Genomic DNA, 17,470 nt, shown 5'->3' with positions numbered 1-17,470 from the left:
ACTCCTCTTTTGATGGAGCCCAAGATACCATTTGTCTTCCAAGCCACAAGGGCACACTGCTGGCTCATGTTAAGTTTTTCATCTATCAAGACCCTCAACTTTGTTTGTTTTTTAAAAAATGTCATTATAGGCCAAATTCTTATACCTTGGCATAGCCTTCTGAGTATATTCTTCCATGTTAAGGTGTATATAGTTAAAAATGTTAAATATCAGAAAAGAATCTATTCAGAAATATTTACATGTTGTAAAATATAGGCATTTGCTTCAACATTATTAGATGAAAAAAATGCCTTTAGTCATAGGATTCCTTTAAATGCAAAACAGTTATTAATAGCACCTGTTGTTTAATTATGTCGATTAGTTTTTGAGACGTGACATTTAAATTACACATAGTAATAACTAGCAGATAAAAACTGTAAAAAAAAAAAAAAAACAAAAACAAACAAACAAAAAACTAAACTGATTTGTTTTAGTTCAGTTTTGAGCAGAAAATGTTGTTCAGGATTCCCAACTTAGAACAAATTATTTATTCTCTTAAATAAACCCAATGGAAGTAGTTTCACTTATATGTAGCAGGATGGTTTAAAATGAGTAACAGTTAAGATAGTCTCCAGAAGTATCAGACAATGGACATAAAAGTTGAGAGTTGGGTTTTTTTTTTTGTTGTTTTTTGTTTTTTTTTTTTAACTTTGTGACAGAAGATAAACTGATGCCCTTGAAGAAGAAGATGTGACTATGTCACTTGCCATAGACCAGTAACTTTTATGTGAATCTTCCTCAGTATTTCTCTGTCCTTTGTGACAAATCATTCAGACATTTTTATTCTCTGGGCCAGTTAATACTTTGACTTCTTGGCTACTATAAAGATCTCAGTAGCAAGTAGATGGCAAACATGTAAGTTGTCTCTGTGAAACTTCTTGGGAGAATTTATAATTTAAACAAAATCATATGATTCAAGTCTGTATAATTTTCACTTTAACTGTAATCAAATTGTTTATGCGGAAATTGACTAAATTTTTAATAAATCAATCTGCATACTTTATGATTTTTATACTTTCTGTACTTTAATATTAAATATTGAAAAAATGACCCATCTCCCTCAACTTCCCCTGCCTTCCCAAAGAAAGGGGAAATAGGTTTTGCTATGGCCAAGGTATTAGGATCAAACTTTACAATAATGATTCATAGGCAAACATTGGTTGAGGTACAGTAGCTTAAATTCTTACCTTAAGAAAGAAATTTCTTTACATTAGGACTTTCATATGATATGTCTGACTGATTACGATACAAGGAAAAGAATCTTTTACACAGCTGGTGATAATACATGTGAAACAAAGCATCATTGTTCTTGTGGTGAAGGGCTCGAAAATGAACACGAGTTTTGAAATGTGTTCCCTCCAGTGTGAAAACAGAGGGACAATCACTTGGCCCTGCTGGCTCTGCTATTTCTAATGCAGAAAAGGATGCCATTGGTTTTCTTGGTCACCTGGGAACAGCGAAGTCACCTTGGCCTCAGCTAGGCATCTCATACAAATGGTATTTTCCCTTTCTAATGACAAAATTAAAAATGAAAAAAATTGACAACGGTTTTCATGGCATTTTCAAGTGAATATCTCCCTTTTCTCTAAATATGTTTTTCTTTCTGACAGATGATGTGTATGGAAGAACAAGTAGGAAATGTATAGCTACTGCTACTTTACAATTGTTTTTTAAAAAGAATCACTCAGGTTATATATAGAGCTAGCTGCCAAATGACTTTTTTCGACTGATTTTTTTGACTGGTCAAATTTATTTTATGCCCATGAGGTAGTTCTTATTGACTTGTGACATCTACCAGAAAGGAGAAAACTGTTCACTCACCAGCATCTTGGTACTGAATTCAGACAATACAATGCTCAGAACTCGGCAAGTTGTTTCTAAACCCTGAGCCTTAAGTCAATAAAAGCTTTATAGGCTTTTTGACTTTCCCCATAGGAGAAAAATAACTGTGAGTTCGTTGTTTGGAAAGGCATTGATTAGCATATTGTTGGAATAGAGTGTTGACCTAACGAGGATGGGCTCAGCATGAACAAGTTTTCTAAATAGAAGTATCTAGCAGAACAAGTACTCATTTCTCTATCAAGTCAACCCTTATTATTAAGCATTTCCTTAACTTGGGAGCTCTATATTCCAGTTGTTATATTACACTTACAACTGAACAAAAGCAAAATAAGATTGATCATCTAATCAAATGATAAGCTCATTAGTAGAATAATTTCAATTTTTTATTCAAAGCCACTTAGAAATGAAGGCTGATTTTCATCTAATCTGCATTTTTCCAAGTTATTTACTTAAATAAAACTAGAGATGATCATGAAATGGCTCAAACATGTCAGGACAGTTCCAGAGCATCAAAAAAGTTTTCACACACACCGCTATCCACATCAAGATAGTTGACCATAATTGACATGGAACTGCTGTATTTGTAACATTCCCGTTCACCAAGTTGTGATACAGAATTCAAAATGATCATTATGAGCTTCTTTGACATTTAAAAAGGGTTTACCTGTCTTGATCTCAATAAAACAAAACAAAAGGAAAAGAATAAATTCATGCTGAATGAAAATTTATATGGGCCTGTACTGGGAGACATTTCATTGCAATGTAGTATTTCAGTGAAACAATTTTTTTTTTTTTTGGTCTGTAGAGGATGGAAACTACAGGCTTTTCATGTAGAATCAAGGTCATACAAAATGCAAGAGTACTGCACTGCCCTCTTTTTGCCTTCCTGGCCTTGGTTTGTTTTCACAAAGAGTTGGTCTGATGTCAGTCCCAGTTCTAATTCATGGGGCATCCAGAACTTCATCAGAGGTCTAGATTTAAAGTACCAATGTTTCTGTTCTGTTTGAGTCTATGCTGTACACTTGATGCCAGTGGAGGTATACTGAGAATATGAAGAATAGGGACTTTTAGCAAAAAAATTAATTGTGTAGATCTTAACACGTTTCTGTGTCATTGACTGAGGACAGGCTACATTCCTTGCCCAGAACTCAGAGAAATATTTCTTCAGCACCTGCAGAAGTTTGTGATCCTGTTGAATAAAAAGACTCTGTATATGCCTTATTATGTATTCACTTCTGTGGATGACTGTAAATTAATCTCATATACGCTAGCACTGTTACAGTGTGTCCCATTGCAAATTCATTCACCAGTACAAATCAGAAAGGATTATGGCATATAATACCCTTTTGGTACATACATCCCCTTTCTAAAACAATAAATGACTGGATACAGTGTGATTCTTCCAAGACCAGAGTTTGTTTATAAAGTCTGCATTAATTAGCATGCTTTCCCACCTTATGGCAGAGTGCTAAATGTCTCATTATCTGATTACGTCTACACTATAACTCTGTGTCATTCTCACTTTTATACAGAGAGCATTGAGGCAAAGCATCAACTGACTCTTCAAAGGGCAAATTAGAGCTGGGACTGAATGGTAGCCCAAACCTCTATGTAGCAGATGATGTTTCTATTGTTTGGCTCTGAGACTTTCTCCCCATACAAGGAGAGAGGAGATTTTCCAGAAGTAGAGATTTTCTTAAGAGCAATGCACCTCTGTATGGTCACATACTGCCCTCACAATTTGGTATTTAAAAACTGAAAGAAGACTTGCAGGTAAATTGAAAGACAGAACTCTTACTGAGAAAGTGGGCATTTTAAGGTGGTGTAAAGGGGAAATCCTTCAAAAGAGAGAATTAAAGTAGTAGCACAAGTCAGCACAGTTACCCTTATATATAACTGCATAAATGAGATGAAAAACATTGGAGTAATTTCATCTTACTTTCAGTTTATGCCAACCATATTTATGTTCAAAAGTCAGTCACACATACTTCAAAGGTAAAAAGCACTTCTAAAAATGGATTTGTCTGTTCAATATTTGTGTCTTGAAATGAAAGAAATTGCATTCTATTGGCTCCTTTTCTCTCTCTTTCTCACAGGGAAGCAGAAAATTTTCTCAGATGTAGAAGTATGCTACACTGTTGCATCTCCAGCCATTTCTCTGCAATAGTGGACATATATTCAGTGTGAGTAAGAATCTGAATAAATCCTGGAATATTTTCTAAATGTCAAATTAATGAATCCAGGAGTCTTTACTTGTTCCTATTCTCGAAGCTAGTTTGTGCTCATTTATGCAGCATTTTTCTTTTCAGTTTCTCATCCATTTTTACCATCCCCTCATTGACTCTGATATATTTGAATTTGCATATCGTCTTCTGTGAAACTTTATCAAAGCCTTACTCAGATCTCAGTCAATCAGATCTATAGCATCCCAGTCTCTAATTTCTTTGTCCACTTGCTACTTGATTAATCCCTTCACATGTTTCTGACAAGATCTGCTTCTAAAAACCCATGAATCTTGGCTACTCCCTAACAGACTTTTATCTAACAAGCTAATAAGTTCAGCCTTTATGAATATTACTATAAATCTTTCTCAACACAGCAGTTGTGTCTTTTGTCTGCTTCACAGCTTTAGTTATTGGCAATGTACAAAATGTCAAAATGATACAATTCTGGCAGTGTCTGATCAAGTGAAGTTGTCTTCTTTGTGAGTGGTATCTGCTTGGTGTTAAATTTACAAGGCAAGATTTAAGACAAGCTCTGTTGTCCCAAACTGCTGCAGCATCACTGCAAAATATAGCAGAGGGAAGAGAGGAGAGAACAACTAAACTGATTTCAGAGAATCTGAGGTGAGAAACAATTTAGCATTTTGGAGAGGGTTTTCTGAGTATTGAAGAAGAAAACATCCCAGAAAAACAGTAAAATACGAAGTAATTCATCTGCTTGTCCAAGTCATGTTATACTATATTGTTTCAGACAAGTAGTTGTCCATCTTCTTCTCAGAGACATAAACTAAAAGATCACTGCAAGTTACAATCTCTTCCAGAGCTTCATTTTCTCCTTACTAATAGAAAGCTTTCCTTTGGGACTCCTTGCTGAAGGATGTGGTAGATAAAAAATGTAAGTATTATTAATATTGCCCCCCAGAAAATAATTAACTCACCTTCAACATTTAAACGAAAACGGCAACTAAAAAATATGATGGTGACACAGCTTCAAATTCAGGAATTCCCTAAACTCCAATTTACTACAAGTTCAAAAATCAAGAGGCATTTTGTTCTAAACCTAGTTTTTACCCTCTTTTCTAAACAATCACTGCTCATTAGTGTCAGGGATACAGAATGAAATGGACTGTTTGATGCAGTTTATCTATCTGCAATTTATCTAACTTTGTTGCTCTACACTGGACTCTCTCCAATGGGTTTGCAACTTTCCTGGCTAGTGACCACAATTTCCTAGCCTCTTTAGTTTACACTGTCAAAAAAACTCCATGTAAGAGTCAAGCTGCTATGATGTTGCACTGCAGAGGGCTGCATTGTCACCTTCTGTGTCACACTTACATTTCTACTCGTTTCTATGCCTTTGAGACCTCAGATTAGACACAATGGCCTGAGAAATGGTTCTTTAAACTGAAATCCACTAGCTGCAAGAATATTTCATGGCCCATAGAGTTTCTTAGGATGGTAAGTAGTATCTGCAGGTAGTCCACTTTTTCCTTTACACTTTGAGTCCTACCAGTCATTGCTATGTATTATTTTTATTAACATTATTCCTATCTGTTCTGCTATAAGGACTCCAGTAAAGCAAGTTCAGCTCTCTTATAAATGCTTACATCTCGCCTAGGACATCTTTATTGTTTTTCAGAGACTCAATTTTTCCCCCTTTCTTATTTTATCACCAAGGCTACAAGCCTTGGCAACAGGGAAAATGGAGCATCTATTTATAGAAGCAGTGAATGAGGAGTGCAGAGACCTGGAGATGGACCAATTAGTAACTACTCTGTCTCGTTAGCATTCCATTTAGGATGGAATAGAAAAAGGCAAATCTGAGGATCATCTGCATGAGATGCTGGAAACAATGAGTCCAATCTGATACTTCCTCAGGGAAATACATAATTACAAAACAGTATGGGTCCCAAAATGGGATCTTGTAGAACCTCAGCATTAATGAATGTTGCATTAAAGATAAAGAGGCTTAACTGCAACAAGCTTGCTCCCTTGAAAGAAATATGATTCATGCCATGCCAGATAATCCAGAAGAGATACCTAATCTTTGCTGCAGAAACTGATGTTATTGATACAAAGTGTTGCAAACAAATCCTAAAATAGGAGATTAATGTGTCCTTCTGCAGTAAATATTTGGAGAGAGCTCTGCTGGATACTTCTATTAGGCATTCGGGGTGAATGACAATTTCAGAATGACAAAAATTACTTGCATATGTTGCTGAGTAGGGGATATTCTGCCACCTGACTACAGCCACATTTTGAATGAGTGGATGTTAAAACAATAGATACAAAAATAATGTATTAATTCCTATGGTAATAATTACCCATAGAAAAGGCTAATCAATTTAGGATTATAAACAAACACGTAAAATGAAACATGGTTAAGCAGACATAATTCTGGAACAAGTTGATAACCTGCAAGAAACAAAATTCATACAATACTGATTACAGGTAATCATTTCAGATTAAAAATATCATCTTCTATTTCTGTATCATTGGGTAGTATGTCAGTTCAAACAGACGTAGGCTTTCTTTTTCCACGAGGGTTTATTCAAACAATTTCAGTCTTCCTTATTGGGAGACATCCATTTTGAAAACAGTATGATGATTATTCATGCTGCCCAGACAACTACAATTAGAAGTTCTATTGCTTAAAATTTTCTTCATGAAATAACAGTAAATATGGGGTAGTAAAATAAACATAACTCTTAATGCTTTTTTTCTTCCACACAAATCTGAGCACAGGCATACAAACAAAGAATTTGAATTTTGTGGGTACCCTTCAAAGGATTGACATTACGTGACATTTAAAACTGTGTAGTGCCATGGAGGATGTTTTCCTTACATTTTGAATGAAAACTGTGGTCACTTAGAAAAACTTGTTCCAGTGCCAAGTACTTCCTGTTTATGAAAGCTATGCATATTATGTAGGTCATGAAAACAGACTCAGTGCTCAGAAAACTGAGCAAATCAGATGGAAAATGAGGCCTTAGCAAAACATGGAAAGTAGCAACACCAAAAATAAAATATAATTAAAAGATTGGACAAAAATATGCATTACTAAAAGTGTTAAATAATCTAAGATATATATTTTCTTCAAGCAAATCATGTCAGAGAGAGGACTGAGCAAATAGGTAAAAAAATCTCTGAATAAAATATATTCCTTCTCAAATAAAGAAGGAAGGAAAGAAAGAAAGAGCCTAGTATTGACGTTTTCCAGCTGAATACATGGAAATTCTCCAGCAATTTTCCCAGTAAAATTGTTATTCAGTTCACCCATCTTCTCATATCATCCTTACAAATTAGGCAAATATGAACTCCCACAAAGAAAGGATTTGTTTAGTTAGGATTTCATGCTCAGATCCTTTCTGGAGATTTCTCCTCCAGGAGTTTTACCTAGAAAGTACATAGCTTGAAGGTTCTTTTTGCTTAAATTGGCATTAATTGAGCAGAGCTTGCTGTGGGTAGAAGCTATTATAGAGACCTGTTCTCATTCTCCTCAAATCACAGAAGAAAGTCAGAGAATATCCACACACAAAAAATGAAAATATGTGCATATATATACATAAATATTCAAATTATAGGGAAGAAGATAGGTACATAAATATTCAAATTATAGGGAAGAAGATAGGTGAAGAAGAGGAAAGTGAGTATTACTGTGTTACACACCATGAAGTTGTTATCAGATAGGACCAAGCATTGTGGTTTCTAGGCTGAAAACCTTTTTCCAAAACTAGCTGCTCAAACTCTGAAGCTTCCTGCTGGGAACATCCTTCTTCCATCTAATCTCTGCTGACAGAGAGGAGCTGGCAGTCACAACCAATGGATCTCACCTGCTGTAACCACCACCATTGTTTTGTCTTTGTTTCTTCACACAACTTCACTATAAGTCTGACCCCAGCTGCAGCTATTCTCCGCATGGTTTCAACAGCCCTTAGCTTGACTCTTTGCCAGCGTCTTCCATGAGCAACTTCTTTGCTGCGTTTGACTGTCATGAAGGAAATAATATGTGCATGTATTTGCACAGGGGTGGTAAGAGTCAGGAAGGAGAGCATCTTGTAACAACAAGCAAAGCTGTGGTTTGATTGCATCCAAACAAGATGGGCCATTTCCTTCAAAAACTTCTGCATTTAATATAAATATTGACTGGTAGCTGAAGGCCGTTGCATGATGTTCCATTAGGCTTATTAAAAGGAAAATGCCAGAAATGTGAAAACAAAGTTGAAGAATGTTCAAAAATAGACACACAGCTAGAAAAAGCAGCCAAACATCAGCAGTATTATTTCTTAAGTAATTGTTAATCAATAAGAAATCCCCAAACCTGGTGCTCTAGCTTTTATCTTCTTTGTTTGACAATTTTTGTGTTTCTTTGAATCTATAGATAACAAAGAGTTCACTTCTGTTTAGCCTTGAGCTCTTTTTGTGTGGCCTTCAGGTAATGCACTGTCTTGTTCCTGTGTAAACTCTTCCTAGACAGCGTCAGCACGTTTTTAGAGAATGTTATGTCCTGTCTTTAGGATGCTCAGGGCACTAGAACAGGTGGCGATAATGTATCCTCAGTGTCTGATCTGACTTGAAACAAACTATCCAAACAGTAATACTGTGTATTTTATTCAGCCTTGCATTAAGCCTATGGAGGAGTTTGCTACAGGGAATTTTGTCTGTAAAACAGAAGATGTGCTTGCTTGCTCTCTCAGGGCAATAAGAAAGCTTGTAGCTCCAGAACATGCTCTCATGACCTGAACTATGCCTCCCTCTGAAAATGGAGGAAGCTTACTCAGGGTCTGAGCAAACCAGTAGCACTGTTCCCATGTACTCCAACTCAAGGAATTGGGTCCTGGTTTGTTAACTGAGTCCATCTTCAAAGAATGATATTGTTTGCATACTGAACTCTGAAAAACAGACTAGCTTTTTAGCACTTCTGGCTATAGATATAAGACTGTGTGGCATCAGCAGCATGCAAGGGATCAGCCACACAGAACTTTCATGGTTTTATAAGATAAATTAGCTCATAAATTGAAGGGCCTGAAGTTCAAGGATAACTGGCTTCTCAAGGTTGAGACCAAATCATACCATTAAAATGAATAAAGTTTTCATTCAGGTCTATGACATGCTGCAAGAATGCAGCTTCAATATGGCCTCAAGTTGAACCAGGGGAGATTCAGGCTGAACATCAGGAAACACTTTTCCAAGAGAGTGATCAGGTACTGGAATTGGCTGCTCAGGGAGGTAATGGAGTCGTGGTCCCTGGACGTGTTTGAGAAATGTTTAGATGTTGTACTGAGGGACATGGTTTAGTGGGAAACCACTGGTGATATGTGGGTGGTTGGACTGGATGATCTTTAAGATCTTTTTCCAACCTTGGGGTTTCTATGATTCTAACTGCTCGTCTTATCATAATATGTCCTCCAAATATCTCTATTTCCATGACTAATGCTTCAAAAAATACTGACCGATCTGAGAACTTACTGAGTCTCTAAGTAACATTCATACCAGCCATATGCTGGCAAGCAGAAGGTACTCAGTACATTGTGCACTTACACAATTATGCAATTGCCAAGAAAGAACAATTCCAAGGAAGAGATGCAGTAGTTCTAGGCTTACTGTTTAAGAACTTCGCTACACAGAAAAAAGGCAGTCACAAAATTGCCAATTTCCTTGACCCTTATTTCTTTAACTGTCCTTCACAGCTACACTAGTGATATAGCAAATGCATAAAGCTGAACTGCACTCTTCACTGACTGCTTAACACCAGGTAAAATCATTGTTGGCTAATACGTAGGCATGAAGCTTTGCAAAAAAACCAAAATGCTTCACTTCAACAGTAATCCAATTCCGACCACTCTACTTTGTTATGTCAGAAAGCCTCTGCTGACTACTTATTAGTGAGGGAATGTGCATCTTCCTTGGTGCACGACTAATGAAACCGATCGCTAATTAGACATATTCTCAAGAAATCACTTTTAAAAACTTGCATGTCTGAAAGAAAATAGAGAAGAGGTTGGAAAAAAAAAAAAAAAAAGAGAGATTTACAAATTGCTGTTCTAGAAGCAATCTAAAAGGTGAAGGAATATATGGGAAAATGGTGATAGTGAAACTGAGATTAGCCTCTGAACAGATGGCAGGCATCTCAATCACTTAAATTTATTTTTTCTCCTTTGTGAAACTGACTTTTCTTAGCAATCTTTATGGAAAGATTCAGGTCAGTTTATGTCATATGGTGATCATTTTTTCACTGAACTCCACTTTTAGGGCAAAAGAAAACAACAACAACAACAACAAAAACACTCTGTATATTATCAGTTTTAAATTGCAGACAAACAAGAGAGAGAAGGAAAATCACTAAGCTCTCAAGTCTAGGAAAGGGCGATTAACAGTCTACCATATTTACCAGCCATTTCTTTAGCAGCACAATGCAACTGCATTTCCCTAAAATATGGGAACTTCATAGTGACACACAGATCCATTGCTATCCTTTTTTCTCCTTTATTCAGCAGGCAATGTCATTTCAAGGACTCTGAAGCTTCTGCAGCTATGTAACAGGTGAGGAGATACTCACACGCACAGCATTTTCAGTAGTGAATTCTTGATTGTGCATGGTGCAAGGTCATGGTTGTTCTTTATTTGTTTGGCAAACTAATTATAGCTCTTTAGAGCCTCTCAAGCAACACAAAGAAGACAGAAGAATTATGAGCCAGTTAAATGCATTTTACCTTGATAGAAAAAGCCTGTAGCTCAGAGCAGCAGTTAAGAAATTACATACAGACACAATTTTCAGCTTAGGCTTTCACATCAAGCTGCATAACTAAATTAGACATTTAGTAGTACCTTGTCTTTGACTTTGCTTTGAAAATGAACCAGAGTACTGATGCGAGAAGACTGTTAGCTAATGCAATGTGTAGCTGAAATATTTATCCAATCACTACAACTGGTTTCTGTACATTAATCAAAAGGAAAACCTTAAGAATTTTGGTTGAGGTAAAACTGGCCAAACCATGATTGATTCACTACTGCTAAGTTTGTCAATACTTTTTACATGCACCACTGGACTATTACTACGTTAAGATTTCAACCAAAAACTAAATTTTACACAACATCTAAGGTCAGAGCTAGTCATTCCAGTTTCCCCACTTGCCAGCTGAACTTGTTTCACCCATTCTTTAGCAGACCGCAGCAATTTGGCACCTTGGAACATGGTGTAAGATGAACGCGATGCTAACTGTAGATTTGACTATGGATACAAAATAGTATCCGCAGAAGTCATGACCCAAAACCATTCATAAAAAAGTATGTTCTGATTCATTAAATGTCTCCTGCATTGTCATAACCTCCATTTCTCAGAGCAGATTCCCAGGATATACCCTCTCTCCTTTTTAAACAGATAGACCAATGTACAAGATGAAATCCAAACAAATCAGATCTGCAAGTCTTAGAGAGGTAAGGACAGAAGTTACGCTTTTTCCCAAATCACTACAGCAGATCTTCATATTCTCTCAGGACGCAAAATAGGAAGAGGATTAGGAAGAAAAACATTGGCTCGAATTATTATTATTATTTTTTTTAAGTCAGTTCAGTAGTTTTCAAGCATCAATTCAAACATATATTCAATCGACAGTGTCTTGTCCTGGAAAGTCAGTGAAAAAGTTCTTGTTTACAGTTTCTAGTAAATCCCAGAGTCTGATCATATTTCTCCTTTCTTTCCCTGTGAGAACTGCTATAGAAGTAGAGTTTCAGAAAGTTGTCTTCAGTCAAAACTAACATACTCTTTTCAAGCACTGACAAATGACCCTTACTATTAGAGTATTCACATCTTGTTTGGAGACATTTCTTGATCAAAAGATAGAAGTACAATAATCTGATTAAAAAAAAAAAAAAGTATTAATCTATGTCTGTTTTGAAAACTTGGTGACTAGTCTGAAGACGTCACAGCAGGCTGCAATTAATTAATAACAGAAGGTAATTAGTAACATTTGCAAATAGCTGAACATTTAGGTTGCTCAAGTCTAAACAAGATTGAGAATGTCAAAAGCAAAGGAAAAACACACTGACTCTTGTCATCTTATGACAAAAGCGTTATGTATGCTGAATAGATAATTAGTGGTTGTAAACCTCCTGTAATTGAGGAAAGAATGAGTACATTTGGAATGCAACTAAAAATACATACTTGATCTTCAGCAGCACCAAATTCAAGGTAAGCACAGTCTGGGATAGCAAATAACTGATAGTATGTTATTATATCAATTATATGCTATCATCAACAATATTTTCTTTGTTCCTTTAGAGAGGAGAAAGTAGTCACACAAGAAATTCAAACACTGGTAAAATAAATTTATAAAAGAACGGACAATTTCTAAGTGAAGATACATATGTAGAACAGAACTACTCAATTCAAGGAACAAACTAAAAAGAAATGAAATTATAGGGGTAGACAAATAATGAATAGAACAGCTAATAAAAATTATGATACATCTACTTATCCTTGCCCATGCTACGTTGAAATACCCACTTGAGTGCAGCATAGATGCTTTAAAGTTCATCAGCAAGATTCTACATCCTCATATGAAAGTAATCAAGATTAATTACAGTGTTCAGATTCTAGAGATAGTAAGGACTCTTTGCAAAGGAAAATAAAGAGTATAATTGCTTGGTTTCTAGCATAATCTAAATTTATTTATTTATGGCAGATATGGCCTTCTTCTACATGCTGTACTGCCTTCTTCTACATGCTGATTATCCTCAGTCTCTCCCATTGTAATATATTTATTTTTTAATTCATCTAGGCAACCTGTTACTTTGATCTAATGTGGTACTTCTACCACACTAAAGAAAGTCACCTGAATTATCAGCTCATTGAAAATCCTTGATTTTTTTTCCCCTAAGACAGCTTTGCCTTTTTACTGGATCAACTTCAAGCATGTGGTCTGGCAAATATTTGTGCTAATTTGTGAGAACTGTCATCTTCAGACACTGTACAATTACAGAATTTTTATCATCACCTAAAAGCAGATACCACTTTCATGGCAAAATTCTGATGGAAAAATAAAACTTATTGTCTTGTACAGGAACCTCCATTTCAAGTACTGCTAAGGATCCTTTTTCCATTCTTCTTCATGCAAACCAAATAAAGTTGAAACCTGTTTGATGCAGATTGTGCCAGATGGAAAAGGCTGGCTTAAAGAACAAAAGGACACAGAAGCCTGATTTCTGTAGCAGACAAATACAAAATGTTCTGCACTACCAGAACCTCTCAGCTCTCTTGTACTTTGGTGAAACAGACTTTAGTTGGCTTTCAGCTGCTCTGACACCCACTTTGGTTAAGTTGCATCAAGTCCAGGCATACTGTCATCCTGTCAGCCTTAACACTACCTCTGAGTGTAAAGTATTTATTATTTTTTCTTTACTTAAAATAATTAGGTTTGGGGTCTAAAACATTGTGGAAAAAACTATGTATAGGGTGATCTTGACTTGAAGTTGACATCAATTCATCTTTGAAAAAGTCTCAAACTGAACAGGCACCCCATAACACCTTTTCTTAGAAGAGGCTAATGGTGAAAGGAAAACAAGTTAGGCAGGAGCCTTGAGGCACTGGTGTGAGAACTACTGCTATGTTAAGCCCTTAGAATAGTTTGGACCTCATTTAGAAGGCACAAATGCTATAAAGAGCTGCAGAGAACTTCTAGCATAAATTACACATGAATGTCTTTAAGATATTAATGTCAGAAAGCTCAACAAAATCCTCATAAATATCACAAGATATTTCTAATGCTTAAATGGACTAAAGTCCATTTTTCTTCTTTTCTTCTATCCTGTCTGATAACCATCTAATAGCTGACATTTATGGTAAAAGAGTAATATAAATACTGTAGGTAATTCCTGAAGGCACTGAGTTCTGTAAACTTCCTTTTCCCCAGTTACTACTTTGTTTTCAGATGGGAAGATAAAGGGTCCATTATGAACATGTAAATATGTACTTAATATCCACATCCAGTTATTTTCTCACCTGCATAATAATTTGTCTACAGTATTATAGTTAAACAAAAGTTCTGTGTTATTTGTTGTTCTGTGCAAGCATGTGACTTATAAGTATATACATCAGAAATATTTCCACAGAGGTTTCACCACAGACCAGGCTGCACCCACTAATGGCCTTTTGCTGTAATTTTAATTCAGAACGTTTTTTGTGAGGGTATCCAATCAGAGTGACATCTAATTTTTCCATTGTGTATCTTTGTAACTAATCAGTAGACTACAAGCCTGACAAGCTGGTAATTTTTTGAGGATTTTTGGATTTTGTATGGAACAAACCCACATGAATTATAGTAAGCCTCCTTCAGATTTTTCTTTGACAATGTTACACTGGGTAGCGTTATGGAAAAAACATGCTACACAAATGATATCATTTTAATCGAAGCAATTAAGGGCTTTGAAAGATTAGAAAAGCATTGTGTCTTCTTGCCATGACAACAGGGATAATGTTCTACTGAACTTCAAGATGTGATCAAGAGAAACATGAGATAATGTTGTTACTAATAGTTGCAATCATGTCAATTTGACAAGGAAAAGGAATTTAATGGAGGAAAGGTAGGGAAAGTTTTCTGAATATTATATCAGTTTTGCATAAAAGAAGTCCCCTGAGATGCAGTGTTTGAAATTTGCTATAATTGACAGGTTAGGAAATCAAAATAAAGCCCTGCGTTTTAGTATATATTATATTTAGTATATTTTAGTAATGCCTCAGTGTAAACTTTTAGTGTCTCTGAGCACAAAGTTTGTTTCAAGAAGAAAGCAAGTGAACCTTCTGGTTATTATCCTAGAGTCCAGAAAAGCCAGTGGAAGTCTAAACCATTAAAGACATTTTCTAGAGCTGTTATCATAAGATGATATTTCCTGGCATTAAATAATAATAATAATAATAATAATAATAATGTGTTTCTATCATATCAGTTGAAATATTTGAGTGGAATAATCAGAGACTCTGAATGACAGATACCAAGTATTTCTACTGCTAATAGATTTTCACAAAATGCCATTCATTGTCTTGGTATAATTATTCTTATTGAAATAGAAGCCATGCATTTTATCACAACATATAGAGATGTGAGAAAACATGTATCAGATTTAAACAAAGTAATACTATTTTTGAATTTTTGATTGACATACTCTTTTTGCTGCTCTCTGAAGTCAGCTATGTCACTACAAGCACAAAAGCTTCTGATCAACATCTCAGTACATTCCATGATTGTTCTAATAACAATATAACAATATAACAAGATGAGTTATGAGCTGATATAAGGGAAAATAAAAGACTTGTGAAAAACAGTGTTGGGACTTTGAGGTTTATCAGAATTGAAAAGAATCAGTAAACCAAAAGCCAGCCACGCTAATATTATAGAATGATTGTTTATAGCTCAATACTTTTTTTTCTCTGAATGCACAGAAATAATTCATACATATACAAAACAAAAGAGATGGTAAGGATCAGCTTTTTGGCAATGGATCTTGACTTCCATTTTAAGCCTACTCTCATCATAACAAAGGCCTACAGAATATCACATGCAGAGACCTATGTTTCCAAATTTATTCAAATAACATTCCCATTTTTGAGAAACAAAAAAACCCCACAACATTAATAACTAATTTGAGTTGAGGCAGTAAGTTTAAAATAGAGAGAAAAAATGAAAAGTACAGGTCAAGCTAAAGCACTACTTTGTATACAACAATTTTAGTATGAATTCTATTACTGTCACAACATCTACGCAGCACTTCTAAGTTACAGTTTATGTTGGTGTTGATATTTTTGCACTACACAGCACTGCTATCTGTACATAAAGCCTCAATTATTTCCTGGTACCTCATAGGAGATAAGCTCTTCAATAGTCATCCAGTGAGGATTTGTTTATAGAGTGATAGTTATCATTGCAGGAGTGAGTGTGACCACTGCTTGCCATCTGTGTTGATAAAACATGAAGCAGACATGCAACAAGGATTCAACTTTTGATCACTGCTTTAGCCTTTCCAAAGTAATGTTGCACATCGTTATACACATCACAAAGGCATAGGCAATTATGCAAGATACTTCACAGAATTCATTTTTTCCTCGGAAATCTATGCATGTGAGACAGCAGCAGGGACGGAAATGACAATCCCAGTGCAGAGAGAGGACAACAGCAAGTTGCTCTCATTTAAATACTTAAGAGTACTTGCAGAAAAAACAAAAAACAAAAAACCAGAAAACAACAAAGCAGCAGTTATGGGAAAGATGAAAGCTAGAACAACAGACAGTATTGATGCTAATGAGTTAAGACCATCAGTGCAAATTCTCTGTTGGCCACATCTGTAGCACAATGAAGCTCAATTTGCAGAATGTTCCAAAAATAAAATGACAAATTAAGCAGAATCATCAAGTACAAGAACAGCTTCTGTGTTTCCTACTGAGAATCATATAGTACTGTGGAATACATGTAAATGCACATTGTATGTCACAGAGCCATTTTTGCTCCATAAAAATGCACCTATCTAAAATCTTGCTGGCATAAATGTAACATTTAAAGCATATCAGCAAAAGTAACAGCAAAATAAAATACATTTTGGATGCTGATTCTACTGAGTAACCTCACAAACTACTTGATGAACCAAAAATAAACAATATCTGCATAGATGTGTGACAAATGACAAAGATTTGTGGAGTGGTACCAATGAGATACTAGATGAAATAAAGACATACGTTGTATTTATACTAATAGCAAGATCAGAGAAAATAATATATGTCCCACTTACTGGCAGATAGTATAATGCCTTGAAACTGAGAGTGCTTCTGAGAAGACCTGTTTATAAGAAGAGACCAACTGAATGCATATATCTAACTGAAGTTGCCCCTAAAATTTTACAAGAATATAATTTTCACACAAACTAGAATGCTGGCATTAAAGACTGTTCTGCTTATCACAGAATCACCAAGGTTGGAAAAGACCTGTAAGATCATCCTGTCCAACCATCCATCTATCACCAATATTTCCCACTATACCATGTCCTTCAATACAACATATAAATTCTTCTTTAACTACATAAGGGACGGTGACTCCACTACCTCCCTGGGCAGCCTGTTCCAGCACAACTCCACTCATTCAGAGAATTTATTTCTAACGTCCAACTTGAATCTCCCTAGTACAACTTGAGGCCATTCCCTCTCATCCTATTGCTAGTTATAAGGGAGAAGTGGCTGACACCCATCTCAGCATCACTTCTCTTCAGGTAGTCATACAGAGCGATAAGGTCACCCCTGAGCCTCCTTTTCTACAGAAGAAATAATCCCAGTATCCTCAGCTGCTCCTCAAAAGGCTTGTGTTCCAGACCCCTCGCCAGCTTCA

This window comes from Tympanuchus pallidicinctus, unplaced genomic scaffold (genome assembly GCF_026119805.1).
Source record: "Tympanuchus pallidicinctus isolate F22 unplaced genomic scaffold, pur_lepc_1.0 scaffold2, whole genome shotgun sequence".
Taxonomy (NCBI): Eukaryota; Metazoa; Chordata; class Aves; order Galliformes; family Phasianidae; genus Tympanuchus; species Tympanuchus pallidicinctus.
This window is presented reverse-complemented; position numbering follows the sequence as displayed.